This window comes from Salvelinus fontinalis, chromosome 31 (genome assembly GCF_029448725.1).
Source record: "Salvelinus fontinalis isolate EN_2023a chromosome 31, ASM2944872v1, whole genome shotgun sequence".
Taxonomy (NCBI): Eukaryota; Metazoa; Chordata; class Actinopteri; order Salmoniformes; family Salmonidae; genus Salvelinus; species Salvelinus fontinalis.
In genome coordinates this window covers 32810294-32831461 of record NC_074695.1, presented here as the reverse complement: position 1 = coordinate 32831461, position 21168 = coordinate 32810294, and the positions used below count along the sequence as shown (strand labels likewise).

General features: G+C 41.6%; 1 protein-coding gene across 2 annotated transcripts in view; it reads right to left on the bottom strand.

Annotated features, from left to right (window-relative positions):
- Window positions 1-21168, bottom strand: part of LOC129830072 (kelch domain-containing protein 8B-like) — a 151800-nt gene that overhangs the window by 125186 nt on the left and 5446 nt on the right. The window lies entirely within an intron of this gene.

Below are 21168 nucleotides of genomic sequence, written 5' to 3'. Positions count from 1 at the left end.
AAATAGATACAGGGAGGAAGGGGAGTGAGAAAGGAAGGGAGAGAGAGGAGAGAGGTGGATGAATAAAAGGAGAGAGATAGAGGGAGGAATGATACAGAAACAGCTGAAACCAACAGAGAGATACAGTAAGAATGGAATAGGAAAAGCAATGGATGCATGAATCATCTTCTGTCTCCATAGTGTAGTGGGCTGGGGCTGTTAACCAAACACCACTAACGTCCTACTTTTACTACCCAGGCAAGAACGTACCCCCTCACCCTCTAGCTCACTCACTCTCGGGGCACTTTCTAATGGAACCCTAGGCTCCCAATGGGACTACCAACAAGCTGTCTAAGAGCAGCACAGGAACACTGTATGCCTCTTAATTAATGAAGTTCCCTGAGTTCCTGAGGAGAGGGGAGATAAAGAGCTAAATAAAGTGATGAAGCAAGCAGTTTTCTAACAACATTAATAATCATGCTGGGTTGAGCATATGCCCTGACAAACCTCATTTGAGAGGTAAAATATGCTATGGGAGAATTCAGTCCCCTCTTTACAGGGTATCAATTCATTGGATATTGCATAACAATACACCTTACACCATCTGCAGCAGGGCAATTACACATTTCCCCAACAGATTGTACTGATAAACCAACTGAGATAAGTGTGTGTGTTCATCTAAACCCGAGCAATGTGTAGTAATTAAGAAGTAATGTTATAGGATTATCTTTTTAGAAACGGGTGTCATTCCTGATCGGGAAGGCAGAAATTACCATCTGCAACAGGCCCCTTCAAACCTTCTTTTAGCGGCTTCAAGTCAAATAAAATGTATTTGTAAAATGCACAGTTTAAAATCAAATCAAAGTTTATTGGTCATGTACACAGATTTGCAGATGTTATTGTAGGTGCAGCGAAATGCTTATGTTTCTAGCTCCAACAGTGCAGTACTACCAAGCAGTACAAAACAACACAAACATAATCCAAAAAATAAATGAAAAAATATCAGAATGAGCAATGTCATAGTCTGGAATATAAATATACTGTATATACATACAATGGTGGGTATAGACAGTATGGACAATATATGAATAGAAAAGGTGTGCATAGCAATAGTTATTTAGGATGAGCCATGACTAGAATACAGTATATACAGTCGTGGCCAAAAGTTTTGAGAATGACACAAATATTAATTTTCACAAAGTCTGCTGCCTCAGTTTGTATTATGGGAATTTGTATATACTCCAGAATGTTATGAAGAGTGATCAGATGAATTGCAATTAATTACAAAGTCCCTCTTTGCCATGCAAATGAACTGAATCCCAAAAAACATTTCCACTGCATTTCAGCCCTGCCACAAAAGGACCAGCTGACATCATGTCAGAGATTCTCTCGTTAACACAGGTGTGAGTGTTGACGAAGACAAGGCTGGCGATCACTCTGTCATGCTGATTGAGTTCGAATAACAGACTGGAAGCTTCAAAAGGAGGGTGGTGTGGGAGGGAGGGTGGTCATTGTTCTTCCTCTGTCAATCATGGTTGTCTCCAAGGAAACATGTGCCGTCATCATTGCTTTGCACAAAAAGGGCTTCACAGGCAAGGATATTGCTGCCAGTAAGATTGCACCTAAATCAACCATTTATCGGATCATCAAGAACTTCAAGGAGAGCGGTTCAATTGTTGTGAAGAATGCTTCAGGGCGCCGAAGAAAGTCCAGCAAGCGCCAGGACCGTCTCCTAAAGTTGATTCAGCTGCGGGATCGGGGCAACACCAGTACAGAGCTTGCTCAGGAATGGCAGCAGGTAGGTGTGAGTGCATCTGCACGCACAGTGAGGCAAAGACTTTTGGAAGATGGCCTGGTGTCAAGAAGGGCAGCAAAGAAGCCACTACTCTCCAGGAAAAACATCAGGGACAGACTGATATTCTGCAAAAGGTACAGGGATTGGACTGCTGAGGACTGGGGTAAAGTCATTTTCTCTGATGAATCCCCTTTCAAATTGTTTGGGGCATCCGGAAAAAAAGCTTGTCCGGAGAAGACAAGGTGAGCACTACCATCAGTCCTGTGTCATCCCAACAGTAAAGCATCTCAAGACCATTCATGTGTGGGGTTGCTTCTCAGCCAAGGGAGTGGGCTCACTCACAATTTTGCCTAAGAACACAGCCATGAATAAAGAATGGTACCAACACATCCTCCGAGAGCAACTTCTCCCAACCATCCAGGAACAGTTTGGTGATGAACAATGCCTTTTCCAGCATGATGGAGCACCTTGCCATAAGGCAAAAGTGATAACTAAGTGGCTCGGGGAACAAACATCGATATTTTGGGTCCATGGCCAGGAAACTCCCCAGACCTTAATCCCATTGAGAACTTGTGGTCAATCCTCAAGTGGCAGGTGGACAAACAAAACCCCACAATTTCTGACAAACTCCAAGCATTGATTATGCAATAATGGGCTGCCATCAGTCAGGATGTGGCCCAGAAGTTAATTGACAGCATGCCGGGGCGATTTGCAGAGGTCTTGAAAAAGAAGGGTCAACACTGCAAATATTGACTCTTTGCATCAACTTCATGTGATTGTCAATAAAAGCCTTTGACACTTATGAAATGCTTGTAATTATACTTCAGTATTCCATAGTAACAGCTGACAAAAATATCTAAAGACACTGAAGCAGCAAACTTTGTGGAAATTAATATGTGTCATTCTCAAAACTTTTGGCCACGACTGTACATTGGGGGTAAAACAGTATGTAAACATTATTCAAGTGACCAGTGTTCAATTACTCTATGTACAGTGCATTCGGAAAGTATTCAGACACCTTGACTTTTTTTCACAATTTGTTACGTTACAGCAGTGTTCATATACAAAAACAGGTTTTTAGAAATGTTAGCAAATGTATAATAAGAAAATGGAAATATCACATTTACATAAGTATTCAGACCCTTTACTCAGTACTCTATTAAAGCACCTTCGGTAGCAATAACAGCATAGTCTCTTCTTGGGTATGACGCTACAAGCTTGGCACACCTGTATTTGGGGAGTTTCTCCCATTCTTCTCCGCAGATCCTCTCAAGCTCTGTCAGGTTGGATGGGGAGCGTCGCTGCACAGCTATTTTCAAGTCTCCCCAGAGATTTTTGATCGGGTTCAAGTCCAGGCTCTGGCTGGGCCACTCAAGGACATTTAGAGACTTGTCCCATGTCGTGGAAAATCAGTACTGAGAGAGACTTGGTTTTGGTCATTTCTTCAAACAATCATCTTTATTTAATATTGATTAATTATTGCAATAATGAGACCGTCAGCCCTCCAGTCTTGACTGACTGTTAGGCTGAGAGTCTCGCCTTTACAGATGATGCACTGTTTTTATATACCAAGATTGCTTAGTCACTTTTAACCTTCCCATAAGCCACCTTGGTTATCTACACAGGATGGTATTTTACTTTGTTTCCCAGATGCCAGGAAGATGAGACAGAGGCAATGTTCTTAACTCTTCCAGGCTCTCTCTATCTCCAGTCACACACACACCACATCTTCTCAATAGAATCCTAGCTTTCAGGTTTTTATCACCAACACAAGTCAATTGTCAGTTTCAAGCTATCTCTAGTAGAACCCATGTCCTCAACACCCAGACAAGCTGCAGGGTGCTATAGTGGAGACCATAAAACACAGCATTAGCAAATCAGAAATATCGACTGTTCGATAAGTAAATAATTGTTACAGAGCCAACAAAGAAGGTGAAAACATAATTTTTCCGTCACACCTGAAGCAACTCCTGCTTTGTCTTGGCTGTGTGCTTAGGATCGTTGTCCTGTTGGAAGGTGAACCTTGGACCCAGTCTGAGGCCCTGAGCGCTCTGGAGTAGGTTTTCATTAAGAATCTCTCGGGACTTTGCTCCGTTCATCTTTGCCTCTATCCTGACTAGTAAGCATGATGCACCATGCTTCACCGTAGGGATGGGGCCAGCGTTCCTTCAGACGTGGCGCTTAGCATTCAGGCCAAAGAATTCAATCTGGGTTTCATCAGACCAGAGAATCTTGTTTCTCATAGTCTGAGAGTCCTTTAGGTGCCTTTGGCAAACTCCAAGCGGGCTGCCGTGCCTTTTACTGAGGAGTGGCTTCCATCTGGCCACTCTACCATAAAGTCCTGATTGGTGGAGTGCTGAAGAGATGGTTGTCCTTCTGGAAGGTTCTCCCATCTCCACAGAAGAACTCTGAAGCTCTGTCAGAGTGAACATCGGGTTCTTGGTTACCTTTTGTTTGAAAAGTTTGTTGTTTGAAAGTGTATTGGAAAGCTAGCTAGCTTCTTAGTTTGGATCACGCGAAGCAGTTGGCATCAGCTGCTGGGACTGCTGGTCTCTTTCCAGTGATCCTGCCGAACAAGGACCGGTCTGAGGAGCTATTTGGCGTCGCAGCTAGCCTAGCTGCTAGCTAGCTGCATATCAAGCTAGCGGGGTTTTCTTGAACGCAGCCCGCGACGTGGTTAGCCATTGTGGCTGGGACCGCGGATTGTCCCGGGTATGTGGCTGTCTAGATCCGTGCTGTTTGTGGTTGAAAATTCTCCCCGTGACCTGCCCTGTCTGAAACTGCGAGGAGTAACAGCTTAACCTACGTTGCTAGCTACCATGACAAAGACCAAAGCCGGCGGGAGTACCGTTGAGGACAGTGGTGTCTATCACACGTGAATGATCTTTTATTATTAAATTAACAAATAGAGACCTACAAGCAGTTGCTACAACAACAAGAAAATATCTTCAAGTGTTTTGTCAAATACTCATGGATTCTACTAATAAAAGAATGGACGACCTGACCAGAGAGGTCCAGGACCTGAAGAACAGTTTGCAGTTCTCCCAGGGTCAGCTCGATGAGTTGAAACAGGAGAACGGCAAGATGACAGCAATCTGTAAGTCATTGAGAGAGGTCATCGGTTCTGTGTGTGAATCCATGATAACAATGACAGATAAATCAGACTAAAGGGACAATCAAGGCAGAACAACATGGTTGTGGATGAAATCGCAGAATCTCCACATGAGACCTGAAGGAAAAAGTGTCTGAGGACAAAGTGAGGGAAATGATCTCTGAGAAATTGAAGCTGGAGCACAGGAAGATTGAGGTGGAGCATGCCCAAAGGACTGGAAAACCCAACACCGGCCCAGGTGATAGGCCCAGGCCAATAGTGGTCACGTTCCTGAGGTTCAAGGACAAGGTAGATGTTCTGGAAAGAGCCAAGGACTTGAGAGGAACGTATATCTTCCTCAACGAGGACTATCCTGAAGATGTTCGCCAGAAGAGGAAACAACTGATCCCAGCTATGAAAGCTGCCAGAGTGCGTGGAGACATTGTTTACATCCGCAATGACAGGCTCATTGTCCACCCTCACTCCCAGAAGCCTGGATGGGATGAGAGGGCCAAGCCTACAGGTTTGTATCTTCAACCCTGCAGCACACACACACCAATTGATTAATGGACTACTGAATGTATATTTTTTTCTATTGCTTTGTTTGCTCTTTTCAGTATTAAGTCTATCTCTGATAAGCTACCCAGGAAAGTGCTGAAAATAGCCCATAATAAAATATGCAGCCTTAGAAATAAGGTTCATGAAATCAATAACTTGCAAACATCAGGTAACATTAATATATTAGCCATTTCCGAGACTCACTTACATTCATGTGATGATACAGTTGAAGTCTGAAGTTTACATACACCTTAGCCAAATACATTTAAACTCAGTTTTTCACAAAAGAATGTGAAATGTCAGAATAAGAGTAGAGAATTATTTATTTCAGCTTTTATTTATTTCAACAAATTCCTAGTGGGTCAGAAGTTTACATACACTCAATTGGTATTTGGTAGTATTGCCATTTCAATTGTTTAACATGGGTCAAACGTTTTGGGTAGCATTCCACAAGATTCCCACAATAAGTTGGGTGAATTTTGGCTCATTCCTCCTGACAGAGCTGGTGTAACTGATTCAGGTTTTGTAACGGGAGTCTAGTTCTTCCTCCTCCTCGGACGAGGAGAGGAGAGAAGGATCGGAGGACCAAAATGCAGCGTGGTAATTTGACATAATGATTTATTAACTGAAGTCAAAGACGAACCCGAAAAACACTTGGAAAATTACAAAACAAAAAACCGACGTAGACAGACCTGGAACTTACATAAATACACGAAGAACTCACGAACAGGAACAGAATACATCAAACGAACGAACAAACCGAAACAGTCCAATGTGGTGCACATACACAGACACGGAAGACAATCACCCACAAACAAACAGTGTGAACAGCCAACCTATATATGGTTCTCAATCAGAGGAAAACGTCAAACACCTGTCCCTGATTGAGAACCATATAAGGCTAATTACAAGTGACCTAAACATAGAAACACAAAACATAGAATGCCCACCCCAACTCACGCCCTGACCAACTAAACACATACAAAAATAACATAAAACAGGTCAGGAACGTGACAGAACCCGCCCCTCAAGGTGCGAACTCCGGACGCTCTTAACTTCCTGACTGATGTCTTGAGATGTTGCTTCAATATATCCACAGAATTTTCCATCCTCATAAAGCCATCTATTTTGTGAAGTGCACCAGTCCCTCCTGCAGCAAACCACCCCCACAACATGATGCTGCCACCCCCGTGCTTCATGGTTGGGATGGTGTTCTTCGGTTTGCAAGCCTCCCCCTTTTCCTCCAAAGATAACGATGGTCATTATGGCCAAACAGTTCTATTTTTGTTTCATCAGACCAGAGGACATTTCTCCAAAAAGTACGATCTTTGTCCCCATGTGCAGTTGCAAACCGTAGTCTGGCTTTTATATGGCGGTTTTGGAGCAGTGGCTTCTTCCTTGCTGAGCGGCATTTCAGGTTATGTCGATTTAGGACTCGTTTTACTGTGGATATAGATACTTTTGTACCTGTTTCCTCCAGCCTCTTCACAAGGTCCTTTGCTGTTGTTCTGGGATTGATTTGCACTTTTCGCACCAAAGTACGTTCATCTCTAGGAGACAGAACACGTCTCCTTCCTGAGCGGTATGATGGCTGTGTGGTCCCATGGTGTTTCTACTTGCGCACTATTGTTTGTACAGACGAACGTGGTACCTTCAGGCGTTTGGAAATTGCTCCCAAGGATCAACCAGACTTGTGGAGGTCAACAAAAAATGTTTTTTGAGGTCTTGGCTGATTTCTTTTGATATTCCCATGATGTCAAGCAAAGATGCACTGAGTTTGAAGGTAGGCCTTGAAATACATCCACAGGTACATCTCCAATTGACTCAAATTATGTCAATTAGCCTATCAGAAGCTTATAAAGCCATGACATCATTTTCTGGAATTTTCCAAGCTTTTTTAAGGCACAGTCTATTTAGTTTATGTAAACTTCTGACCCACTGGAATTGTGATACAAGTGATTTATAAGTGAAATAATCTGTCTTTAAACAATTGTTGGAAAAATTACTTGTGTCATGCACAAAGTAGAGGCCCTAACTGACTTGCCAAAACTATAGTTTGTTTACAAGAATTTTGTGGAGTGGTTGAAAAACAAATTTTAATGACTCCAACCTAAATGTATGTAAACTTCCGACTTCAACTGTACATCAGTAGCAATACAAGGATAACACCTAAAGAAGTGACAGAAACGCTTATGGGGGAGGTGTTGCTGTATATATTCAGAGCCAGTCCCCTGTAATGCTTAGAGAAGATCTTATGTCAAGTGTTACTGAAGTGTTGTGGTTGCAGGTTCACTTGGCACATCCAAAGCCTTTTCTTTTGGGGTGTTGCTATTGGCCACCAAGTGCCAACAGTCAGTAACTAAATAATGTGTGTGAAATGCTTGATAGTGTATGTGATGTAAACAGTGAGGTTGACTTTCTTGGGGACCTAAATATAGACTGGTTTTCATCAAGCTGTCCGCTCGAGAGGAAGCTTCTGACTGTAACCAGTGCCTGTAATCTGGTTCAGGTTATTAATCAACCTACCAGGGTGTTTACAAACACTACAGGAACAAGATCATCCACATGTATCGATCACATTTTTACTAATGCTGTAGAGCTTTGTTCTCAAGCTGTATCTGTACCCATTGAATGCAGTGATCACAATATAGTGGCTATATCTAGGAAAGCTAAAGTTCCAACAGCTGGGCCTAAAATAGTGTATAAGAGATCATACAACATATTTTGCTATGACTCTTATGTGGACGTTAAAAATATTTATTGGTCTGATGTGATTAATGAGGAGCATCCAGATGCTGCACTTGATGAATTTAAGAAATTGCTTCTTCCAATTATTGATAGACATGCACCTGTTAAGAAACTGACTCTTAGAACTGTTAAGGCTCCATGGATTGATGAGGAATTTAAAAACTGTATGGCTGAAGGAGAAGGGGCAAAAGGAGTGGCTAATAAGTCTGCTTCACATCTGACTGGCTGATTTACAGCAAATTGAGAAATTATTATTACATTATTATGAAGCCATGGTCAAAGATATAAAGAATGATGGAAAAATAACCTCCTTTGGAGCACTTTAAATTAAATTATGGGCATAAAGACAAATTCAACTTCGTCTTTCATCGAATCAGATGGCTTATTTATTTTAATGATTATTTCATTGGCAAAGTGGGCAAACCTATGCAGGAAATGCCAACAATGAACAGTGAGCAATTGTATTCACGCATAAAAAACAAATAATGAAAGAAAAGCATTGCAAGTTCGAATTTTGTAAAGGTAGTGTGGGAGAGGTGGAAAAATTATTGTTATCAATCAATAATGACAAACCTCCTGGCATTAACAACTTAGATGGAAAGCTACTGAGTATGGTAGCTGACTCTATAGCCATTCCTATCTGTCATATGTTTAATCTGAGCCTAGAGGAAAGTCTTTGTCCCCAGTCCTGGAGAGAAGCCAAATAATTTCTGCTACCCAAGAGTGGTAAAGTGGCCTTTACTGGTTCTAACAGCAAACCTATAAGCTTGCTACCACCCCTTAGCAAACTGTGGGAAAAAATTGTGTTTGACCTAATACAATGCTATTTCTCTGTAAACAAATTAACAGACTTTCAGCATGCTTATAGAGAAGGGCACTTAACATGTACTGCACTGAAACAAACGACTGATGATTGGTGAAAGAAATTGATAATAAGAAGATTGTGGGAGCTGTACTGTTAGATGTCAGTGCATCCTTTGATATTATTGACCATAACCTGTTGTTGAAAAAACGTGGATTCATATATCGTGGATTCAGAGCTATCTAATATAACTGAAAGAGTTTCCTTTAATGGAAGCTTCTCTAATGTCAAACATGCAAAGTGTGGTGTACCGCAGGGCAGCTCTCTAGGCCCTCTACTCTTTTCTATTTTTACCAATGACATGCCACTGGCATTAAACATGCGTCCATGTATGCTGATGATTCAAACATACACACATCGGCAACCACAGCTAATGAAGTCACTGAAACCCTTAAAGAGGTGCAGTCTATTTTGGAATGGGTGGCCAGTAATAAACTGGTCGTGAACATCTCTAAAACTAAGAGCATTGTATTTGGTACCAATCATTCCTTAAGTGCGGGACCTCAGCTGAATCTGGAAATGAAAGGTGTGGCTGTTGTTCAAGTTGAGACTAAATTACTTTGCGTTACCTTAGATTGTAAACTGTCATGGTCAAAACATATAGATTCAATGGTTGTAAAGATGGGGAGAGGTCTAGACATAACAAAGAGATGCGCTGCTTTTTTGACACCACACTCCAAAAAGCAAGTTCTGTAGGCTCTAGTTTTGTCTAATCTTGAATATTGTCCAGTCGTGTGGTCCAGTGCTGCAAGGAAAGACCTAGTTAAGCTGCAGCTGGCCCAGAACACAGCGGCATGTTTTGCTATTAATTGTAATCAGAGGGCTGATATAAATACTATGCATGCATGTCTCTCTTGGCTAAGAGTTGAGGAGAAACAATGTGTTGAAAATCCCAAATTGTTTAAATAGTCAACTTACACACAGCTCTGACACACACTTATCCCACCAGACATGCCCCCAGGGGTCTTTTCACAGTCCCCAAATACAGAACAAATTCAAGAAAGCATACAGTATTATATAGAGCCCTTATTGCATGGAACTTCCTTCCATCACATATTGCTCAAATAAACAGCAAACCTGGTTTTAAAAAAAAGATAAGCAACACCACGCGGCACAAAGCCTCTCCGCTTTTTGACCAAGATTGTTTGTGTGTATGCATTGATATTCATATGCATGAATATTTTACAGGCAAAGTGGACAAGTTGAGGAATGCTATGATTTCAACTGATGGCTCCATGTCATATACCCTTATAAAAGATTGTATCATGAAGGAGAGGCAATGCATGTTTGAATTTCATCAAGTAGAAAGGGAAGAGGTAGAAAGGATGCTGTTGTCTCTTTCGGATGGCAAGTCACCTGGTACAGATCATCTTGACGCCAAATTGCTTAGAGATACCAAATATCTACCCCAATCTCTCATATTTTTTATAAGTGCTTGATGTATGGTCTGTGCCCAGAAGTCTGGAAATAGTCAAAGGTTATTCGACTACCTAAGGATTAAAAAGGATCTGCATTCGTCTGGTCCTAAAGTCGTCCTTTAAGCTTGCTGCCTGTGTTAAGTAAATTATTGGAAAAAAATGTATCTGTACAAATCAAGGATAATTTCTCATGTAAATGTCTGATATCGGGTTTCCAGCATGCATACAAAGAAGGGCATTCTACGATTACGGCCTTAGCACAAATGACAGATCCTTGGTTAAAGAGTATGGATGACACGAAGTTAGTTGGTGCAGTGTTGCTAGATTTCAGTGCTGCTTTTGACCTAATTGATCATGAACTGTTATTCGGTAAACTCAAATGTTGTGGTTTTAAGTCTGCAGCTCCATCCTGGATGGAAAGCTATCTATCCAGGAGAAGGCAAAACGTGTTCTTTAAAAGGTATTTTTTCAAAAAGTAAAGATATACACTGTGGTGTTCCTCAAGGAAGTTGCCTAGGCCCACTTTTCTACACTACCTTCACTAATGATTTACCTTCAGTAATGAACAAAGATGACTCCACAATGTATAGCGCAGCATGAGAATATAATGAGCTAACAGATGTAGCAGTGAACTAAGAACAGTGTCTGAGTGGGTTGATATGAACAAATTTCTAAAACTAAATGTATTGTATTTGGTTCAAGATATATGCTTGCTGATGATCCCCAATTGAATTTGTAGATGAAAATAACATTTATTTAACCTTTAACTAAACATGTTATTAAGAACAGATTCTTACAATGATGATTCTTACAATGATGTCCTAGGAACAGTGGGAGCAGAACGACAGATTTTTACCATGTCCGCTCGGGGATTTGATCTAGCAACCTTTCGGTTACTGGCCCAATGCTCTAACCACTAGGCTACCTGCCGCCCCACGCATGTCGAGCAAGTGAAAAAAATTAAACTACCAGGCGTTGGACACAGCTTTATCATGGTCAGAACACAGATAATATTGTTATTAAGATGGGTAAGGGAATTTCTGTTACAAGAAAATGTTCAGAGGATGTAACATCGAGCACACTGAATCAAGTGATTCAATCCCTGGTCCTATCACACTTAGAGTACTGTCCAGTTATATGGTCAATCCCTGGTCCTATCACACTTAGAGTACTGTCCAGTTATATGGTCATCTGCAGCGAAGAAAGATATAAAAAAAGCTCCAAATGGCTCAGAACATGTCACGCCCTGACCATAGTTTGCTTTGTATGTTTTATGTTTTGGTTGGTCAGGGTGTGATCTGTGTGGGCATTCTATGTTGTATGTCTGGTTTGTCTATTTCTATGTGTTTGGCCTGATATGGTTCTCAATCAGAGTCAGGTGTTTGCGTTGTCTCTGTTTGGGAACCATATTTAGGTAGCCTGTTTTGTATTGTGGGTTGTGGGTGATTGTCTATGTGTAGTGTTTGTGTCAGCACTAGTTTTCATTAGCTTCACGTTTGTCGTTTATTGTTTTGTATTAGTTTGTCAAGTGTTCTTCAATTTCGTCTTCATTAAATAAATCAAGAATGTATTCATTTCACGCTGCGCCTTGGTCCTCCTCTCTTCAACGTTACAACGACCGTGACAGAACAGGGCTTCCAGATTAGCTCTTCATTGCTCTAACCGTATGAATGTTATCCAAATGCATCAGAATCTCTCATGGCTTCACGTTAAAAACAAATTACTATCCAGTCTTCTGATTTTCTTTTGGAATGTTATATTGAAAGAAAAAAAACAGTATTTTTCAGTCCAGTTAGTACATACTGGCAACATGCATGGAGTCATGTTTGGCCACGCAGTCATGGGTGTACAGGGAGTACTACCCCATTCCTTGGGGATTTCAATCAGGAAATTACAAGATCATAAAGAAATCCCTACAGGGAAAGCCTGGAATGTATCCACGATGGAGGGACATCTAACCATTCCTGTTGCAAACCCTCCACCTGCTAAAAAGGACATGGTTGGCCACAGATATCCCTTTTAATTGGTTAAGCAATACATTGGGGCCGCATTTACAACCGATGCGTCACAGTTTAACGCCAAAATCTCAGCTACTATACCTTTTTCCCATGCTATGACTGAGCCTGAACACTGTATCTGCCCCTGACCCCTGACATCCTTGAAATTGGCATCAAAGCATCAGAGCATGGCTTCTAACAGCACGGTTATTAACGTGATGGGTTTGGGGTTCCGGTGGGTCACCAAGGGCCGGCAATGAGCAAGGGAGGGCATGGTGGCAGGGTTAAGTGAGGGATGTGTACAGCCATCCACCAGACCTCTCATACAGACAAGAAGAGGCTTCACTAGAGGAGAGAGACTGCTGTTCCTCTCTCACAAACCACTAATTATGTTTCCTGGGTCTGGGCTCCTCTCGATAATCAAACCTGTTACTCGTGTATTTATCCTAATGAAGAAAAAAGCATTTGCTAAATGGCCTATATTATATTACATCTCTATATGTTGTTAGCAGATTTAATCACTACATTAATTAAGAGTTAATGGAAAGTCTCTACTGAAAAACTATTTAGGGATTTTTTATTTTTTTTACTTAATCAGAAACCAAATTTTTCAACGAACAGGTGTAAAAGTGATTGTGATACATGTTAAGCATCTCCATTTAGCAAGGATGTGGTGTACGAAAATGTACATCTTTCTCGCTCTCTCTCAGCGGTACCCAATATTTTTGTTCAAAGTTAGGGAGGAAGGGGACAGAGTTTTAGTTTCCTAAAAATCAAATAACATTTTATTGGTCACATACACGTGTTTAGCAGATGTTATGACGGGTGTAGCGAAACGCTTGTTTCTCTAGCTCCGACAGTGCAGTAATATCTTACAATGTCACAACATATACCCAATACACACAAATATAAGTAAAGGAATGGAATAAATAAATATACGGAAGAGCAATGTCAGAGCTGCATAGACTAAGATATAGTAGAATAGAATAAATTACATACATATGAGATGAGTAATGCAAAATATGTAAACATTATCAAAGTCTCTAGAGTTCCATTTATTAAAGTGCCCAGTGATTTCAAGTCTATGTATATAGGCAACAGTCTCTAATGTGCTAGTGATGGCTATTTAACAGTCTGATGGCTTTGAGATAATAAGCTGTTTTGCAGTCTCTCGGTCCCAGCTTTGATGCACCTGGGGATTTGAATGGTGAGGAGTGCGCGATGGCTTTGCAGCCTAGGGTGGAAACAATGCTGTCATTACAGCATGGATTCAGGTGTGTTCCTGAGAACGCTTCCTGAGGTGGAGGCGGTTCTGCTTGTGGTTGGCGAACAGGTAGGAGCTGAATTTATACATTCTGCATCCAGAACGAACAAAGCTGTGGTTGTGTTCATGAAAAGAGTACATTTAGTGGTTAGGCTAATTACTAGTGGAATATTTGTAAGGGATGTGTTGGTGCCAATTTATCCTCTTTCAATTCCTTCGACAAGAGTGGTAGTTGCCAATCTGCCTCCATTTATTACGGATGTTCAAATCCGGAAAAAGCTGCGTCGTTTTGGTAAGTTTGCAAGTAGTTTTCGTGTACTGTCGGCAGGTTTTCAGGAGTAGATGCCGTAAAGCATGTTGTTTAGTTCCAGAGGCAAAAATTCATGTTTCTGAATAGCATTGAGCAACAGTTAAACATGCATTTTAAAGTGAGACATGGGGAGGGGCTCTACGCGAGGTTTGCTAGCACAGATAGTCTGCAGTGTTTTGAGTGTGGGGATTTGGGGCATAAGAGGTTTGCGTGCCCACAAAGGCCGTAGACAAGGTGAGGGTACAAGCGCCAGTGCGCAATATCGAGGTCAACATGCAGGGGGCCATCAGACGCAGGCAGCAGAGGTTGGGCCTAGTCATTCTATAGATGGTGGTGTAGATGAGGCTGGGTCTAGTCATGCTATCCACAAGTTTCCTGGGGAGGTTACTGGGGAAACGATTATGGGTGGCACTTCCGGCAGAAGTAGCTGTGGTATTTCTTGTTTTAGAAGCCAACTGGGATAAGCAGTAATAAGATATTCACTCGTTAGATGATGAAATGTTACGGAGCTCGGGGACAACATGTGCTGTTTGTCGTGGTTGTACATACAACCAGACAAAACTTCATGATTGGCTTAAATTGGAGTGCTTCGACCATAAACTTAATCACAATGTCCCTGTCAGATAGTACAGTTTCCATCACCTCCCAAAAAGACGACAAAGCGAAAAGAAATTGGCTCAAATTTTAACTTAAAAAACACCCCCAAAAAGTTGTGTTTGCTCGTTTCACTTTGTTGATAAAACGCCAACGCAGGATAAACCATACCCAACGCGCTTTCTCGGTTATGAGAGGCCACCAGAAAAGAGACGCCCCCTTAGCAGGAGGGCTGACAGACATGTCACAAGAATAGGTAGGTCGACAAGTTTTGATCGCGTTTGTCTTCAGTTTTTGTTACTAGAATCTGACTATGGTCAAGGTCCTAAACGATATCATAACCGCCATCGATAAGAGACATTACTGTGCAGCCGTATTCATCAACCTGGCCAAGGCTGTCGACTCTGTCAATCACCACATTTTTATCGGCAGACTCAACAACCTTGGTTTCTCAAATGATTGCCACGCCTGGTTCACCAACTACTTCTCTGATAGAGTTCAGTGTGTCAAATCGGAGGGCCTGTTGTCCGGACCTCTGGCAGTCTCTATGGGGGTGCCACAGTGTTCAATTCTCAGGCCAACTCTCTTCTCTGTATACATGAATGATGTTGCTCTTGCTGCTGGTGATACTCTGATCCACCTCTACGCAGACAACACCATTCTGTATACTTCTGGCCCTTCTTTGGACACTGTGTTAACTAACCTCCAAACGAGTTTCAATGCCATACAACTCTCCTTCTGTGGCCTCCAACTGCTCCTAAATGCAAGTAAAACAAAATGCATGCTCTTCAACCGATTGCTGCCCGCACCTGCCCGCCCGTCCAGCATCACTACTCTGGACGGTTCTGACTTAGAATATGTGGACAACTACAAATACCTAGGTGTTTGGTTAGACTGTAAACTCTCCTTCCAGACTCACATTAAGCATCTCCAATCCAAAAGTAAATCTAGAATTGGCTTCCTATTTCGCAAACAAAGCATACTTCACTCATGCTGCCAAACATACCCTCGTAAAACTGACCATCCTACCAATCCTGGACATCGGCGATGTCATTTACAATATAGCCTCCAACACTCTACTCAACAAATTGGATGCAGTCTATCACAGTGCCATCCGTTTGGTCACCAAAGCCCCATATTCTACCCACCACTGCGACCTGTACGCTCTCGTTGGCTGGCCCTCGCTTCAGACTCGTCGCCAAACCCACCAGACCCACTGGTCATCTACAAGTCTCTGCTAGGTAAAGCCCCGCCTTATCTCAGCTCACTGGTCACCATAGCAGCACCCACCCGTAGCACGCGCTCCAGCAGGTACTGTATATCTCACTGGTCTCCCCCAAAGCCAATTATTCCTTTGGCCGCCTTTCCTTACAGTTCTCTGCTGCCAATGACTGAAACGAACTGCAAAAAAAAAATCACTGAAGCTAGAGACTCATCTCCCTCACTAGCTTTAAGCACCAGCTGTCAGAGCAGCTCACAGATTACTGCACCTGTACATAGCCATCTGTAAATAGCCCAGCCAACTACCTCATCCCCATACTGTATTTATCTTGCTCCTTTGCACCTCAGTATCTCTAGTTGCACATTAATCTTCTGCACATCTACCATTCCAGTGTTTAATTCCTATATTGTAATTACTTTGTGACCATGGCCTATTTATTGCCTTGCCTCCCTTACCCTACATCATTTACACATGCTGTACATAGACTTTTTCTACTGTATGTTTGTTAATTCCATGTGTAACTCTGTGTCGTTGTATGTGTCGAACTGCTTTGCTTTATCTTGGCCAGGTCGCAGTTGCAAATGAGAACTTGTTCTCAACTAGCCTACCTGGTTAAATAAAGGTGAAATAAAATAAAAAATAATAATAAGCATTGAGAAATGACAGTCCATTATTACTTTAAGACATGAAGGCCAGTCAATGCGGAACATTTCAAGAACTTGAAGTTTCTTCAAGTGCAGTCGCAAAAACCATCAAGCGCTATGATGAAAATGGCTCTCATGAAGACTGCCACAGGAAAGGAAGGCCCAGAGTTACCTCTGCTGCTGAGGATACGTTCATTGGAGTTAACTGCATCTCCGATTGCAGCCCAAATAAATGCTTCAGAGTTCAAGTAACAGACACATCTGAACATCAACTATTCAGAAGAGACTGCATGAATCAGGCCTTCATGGTCAAATTGCTGCAAAGAAACCACTACTAAAGGCCACCAATAGGAAGAAGAGACTTGCTTGGGCCAAGAAACATGAGCAATGGACATTAGACCGGTGGAAATCTGACCTTTGGTCTGATGAGTCAAAATTTTAGATTTTTGGTTCTAACCGCCCTGTCTTTGTGAAACGCAGAGTACGTGAAAGGATTATCTCTGCATGTATCGTAACCACCGTGAAGCATGGAGGAGGAGGTGTGATGGCGTGGGGGTGCTTTGCTGGTGACATTGCCGTGATTGATTTAGAATTCAAAGCACACTTAACCAGCATGGCTAGCACAGCATTCTGCAGCGATACGCCATCACATCTGGTTTGCGCTTAGTGGGACTATCATTTGTTTTTCAACAGGACAATGACCCAACACACCTCCAGGCTGTGTAAGGGCTATTTGACCAAGAAGGAGAGTGATGGAGTGCGGCATCAGATGACCTGGCCTTCACAATCACCCGACATCAACCCAGTTGAGATGGTTTGGGATGTTGGACCGCAGAGTCAAGGAAAAGCAGCCAACAAGTGCTCAGCATATGTGGGAACTCCTTCAAGACTGTTGGAAAAGCATTCCAGGAGAAGATGGTTGAGAGAATGCCAAAAGTGTGCAAAGCTGTCATCCAGGAAAAGGGTGACTACTTTGAAGAATATAAAATATAAAATATATTTAGATTTGCTTAGCACTTTTTGGTTACTACATGATTCCATGTGTGTTATTTCATAGTTTTGATGTCTTCACTATTATTCTACAATGTAGAAAACAGTACAAATAAAGAAAAACCCTGCAATGAGTAGGTGTGTCCAAACTTTTGACTGGTACTGTATATACAGGCTTTCCAAATACAAAGTATACAGCAAAAGGTTCCTTGATTTGGACAATTTTACCATTTGCATTTACTGAGTAACATGTATATACTGTAGGAACTATGAAATATGACCTTTTCTTAGAAAGCATCATGATTGCACTGATTATAAGTACACAACAATGATTCTCCTTTTCTACCACAGAAGCAGTTTGGGACATAACAGCAGGAACAGGTCCTATTCTGTGGCACAGTCAGGCATTGTGCAATCCAGTACTAGACTGATTGAGGGTGGTATTTAACAGCACAATGGGAACTCAGACACAACAATGCTTCTCTCCTACTATGTAAGACGGGCAGGAAAGCTGCGTGTCAAACTGTAGAAATAATTATGCAAATAAGGACAGTCTGAGCAGGTTATCATTACAGAACAGAACATATTGCAATTATCACAATGCGCTGACAGTGTTACAGTAAAGGTGCAATCTGTAACTGTTGTTGACAAATATTGCAATTGGCTGAGTAAAAATAGCAGCGAGTGGCATTGATTGTGCTTACATAATGTAGTAGGAACATTGTTAATAGAAAACAATGGCCGCGTCCGAATACCCATACTAGCGTACTACATACTTAAACTGCATACTATGTACTCATCGTTGCATACTATTTAGCACGAACGGTTTAGTTAAACGTATGCAGTATGCTACAGCCGCAATGCAGTAGCAGCTCCTGACTGGCTGAGTAGGTGGGGCGGGGCTGAGTGGGGGTGGATTTAATCAAATTCAACAGACACGCGTACCATTAACCAGCCTGATAATGGCTCATTTCCAATTTGATTATTATTATTTATTTTTTTACTCTGAATAGAATAGGAATGGAGTTATAGGCCTACTCAGGCTGGTTATAGGCAGACTATCACATTGGACCTAAACCATAGCCCATAGGGCCCATCTATCCTATTAAAAAAGGGCTGAAGATAGAAACAGATAATTTGGTTCCATTTCAATACAATTATTAGTGAAACCAAAGTGCTGTAACATATATAAATGCAATCAAATAGCCTAGTACACACACCCAAACTTTTCAAATGTTCAAGTCAAAAGACTACTGCACAGAAAAAAGTGGACAATTCGGTGTATCGCAAATTCAGAACCGCTGGACTGGCTGTTTGAGAAGATTTGAATCTGAAGTAAATACCACATAGCTACTGTAGGTCAAAGCTGTGAGCTGGAAAACCTTGGTAGACATGGGTGAAATAGGCATTGTTGTGCTCATGTGAATTTCCTTTTTTTTCCCGGCTTCAGACCAATACCGATTCTCACTTAAAAAAACATTGTTTGTAATAAACTAAAGCACTCATCATTGGGAACGAGATCATAATGACTGCTAAGGCTTGATCCATAAATGAAATCGTTAAATAGGTAGCGTAGCCTACTAAAGTAAAACAATCCATATATAATTCAAATCAAAAAGCCTGATTAACATGACATCAGTAACGCAGCCACATCCAGAGTCCCCGGTGCCGACACATTCACAAATCAAAAGATGGTTCAGTATTTCGTTTAAAATCTCTGACGAAGGCTAAGAAACACTTTTCAATGAGAAAACAGAAGTCCACTTTGGGTTGTGCCACTCATAGGAACTTCAAAAGTAGAGCAGTGCATGAAGGTCAGAGATCATTGGACATTGTTTTTGATCGGATCATTACTGAGCCTGGCTGGGATAAAGATTAAATCACCCACAGCAGTGCTCTGAAACAGAAAATTAAGGATTTCATGTTACAAGTACATCAGCTGAAAGGTAATTTTCCTGTAAAAACCTACCTATGCAATAGTCGTGGACAAGAGAGACTCAAAAATGTAAATGGAAACGTGTGTGCTGCATGAACTTAAGTCCAGTGGAGTAGACTACTGTATGACAGAGTCATTTACCAATTTTCCAGCATGCAAGAGAGGATGATGGCATTCCTCTACAAGTAGGGTGAGTCAACATGTTTTTCTCTTTGCGCGCACACACACACTGATTGATTGGACTGAATTGTTTTTGGTGTTTTAACATTTATATTGTATTAGGCTGGGCATGTAGTTAATGTTTGTGTTGTCATGTTCGCTGTAAGATGATCCATTTCTGTATGCGTAACACGATATTCATTGTTTTAGCTCAGTTTGTTTCATGTTTGCTTCCATCTTCGCCGCGAGATGGTAATACTTAACTATTTATCTAGTCTGAACTGTTGGCATATATTCCCCACATTTCTTCTAAGTTGCACATATTATTTTTATGAGTCAGTGTGAATGTGCTCGTTGAGATGCTGCCTCTGCCAGAGAAGTGCTGTCCAACTGTTGGTGCTGATAGCGGTAGGCCACTCTCTCCAGTAACTCCATGGTTCTGAATATATATTTAGAGTGCACTGTTTTTATGCACATCTTGGGGATACCACAGGTTAACATGAGTATTCTGGTGGCTTCTCGAAAGTTAGCCTACAACATCTCAAAGTAGAAGGGCATTGCGGTTACATTTCCCATAGGCTATTTTAATCTTGCTGCTTCGGAAACATTTTTAGTAATGACATTACAACTTATTAAACAAACAGGTGGTGAAATTAACTTTCCCAAATAACTAACTTGCATTTGACCATGCTGTGTGGGTCATGTAACTGTTTGTTACATACAATATTTTCTTTGTGGACTTAAATAGGACAGATGTTACTCTCCGGTTTTAACTGTGATGAAACACAAACGTATGTGGTTGATTTATTTCGCCACGGTGTGACGGTTGTCTTTTGGAACTGTCTGTAAACGAGGTAGGCTGTGGCTTATCAGCCTTATATTGGCTATCACGGTGCCCAATACATGCATTTCTAACAGGTTATAGAGCAAACAACGCAATTATCACAACATAGGTTGTAAAAAATATATATTCTGCTTGGCTTCCCCATTGATTTTACCGACTCACAGCTACTAGAATGGAAAGAGACATATGTTACAAAACACCCAAAAGTTTAATGACATTCTGAGATTGTCAAGCCAAGCCTTCGATACTGGGTAGGCCTACAAGATTTGGAGGAATGTAGTTTCTGTTTGTCAAGATTGACATAGTCTATTTATTGTGGTGTTGAAAACGGAAACCATGATATACTGCCCTTAGTCAGTATGCTTTGTTTATTGGTTGTGTATTGGCATAGAACCCTGTTGGTGGAAAACTTGTTGCATATATTTTATAGAATTCTAAATATGGCATCAACATGTAGAACAGCTGACTTCCTTCTAGCTGATCATTGTCTGCAGCCAGCGCTGATCGTAGTGTAATGAAGCAGGCAGGGAGAGTGAGCTTGTCTGTGCTGGTCGGTGAACCCTCAACCTTCTGGCCTGTAGCCCTGCGTGGCAGCGACTGTGCCACAAAAGCATGCTGAAGTGGCAATGTTGATATCCACATTCATAAACACAGGGTCACTAGAGGTGTTATTTGTGGTCGTTGATTCTATGGGGGGGGGGGGGGCAATTTATTTTGAAGTACATGGGGAGGGCCATGTGAAAATATTTGTAATGTT